The following is a 611-nucleotide window of genomic DNA, read 5'->3' on the forward strand; positions in this document are numbered from 1 at the left end:
AACAGATATGTAACAGATACAACAGATATGCCAAAATATTGACATGAGTTTATGCTGAAAGAAATTTCTGGATTACATCAGAACAAGAGATATGAGAAGAGAGCTCAAAGATCTAAGTTAAAAGGAGAGAGGTCTGAATGAATGAAAACCAAGGCAGACAAAGTGCTAGGAAGGCGGAATCACACCCCAAAATCAATCCAGGTATCTGCGTAAACATCCCCTTGGGCCCCTGGTTAAATATTACTCTAAGTGTGCACGGGTTGAATCTGCATGTGGTCAGACAGAAAACAGCACCTGGAGAAAGAATTACAGGAGAGTTGAAGACAAACAATCGCCAAAGCCAAAAGAGGGCCAGGAATCCATCAGCACTCGGCAGGCAGCCTGGAGAAAATGCCATTGAATACATGAAATGTTCAATGGGCAAAGCAGCCCGGCCATGCCTCCTTACTACAACCTGCTCTAGATTTGCCATAAAAATGCCTTAAAATACTTGAATGGATAAAATGGAGGTGCAAGTAACGTAATTTGCTCCCCACAAAAAAAGAACGTTATTGTTGTTAGGTGCTGTTGTGTCAAAAAAACTGATCTGAACTTCCAAGTTGTAAAACAAC

Source organism: Elephantulus edwardii, unplaced genomic scaffold, assembly GCF_000299155.1.
Source record: "Elephantulus edwardii isolate Elephantulus edwardi_28Jun2011 unplaced genomic scaffold, EleEdw1.0 scaffold00088, whole genome shotgun sequence".
NCBI classification, from domain to species: domain Eukaryota; kingdom Metazoa; phylum Chordata; class Mammalia; order Macroscelidea; family Macroscelididae; genus Elephantulus; species Elephantulus edwardii.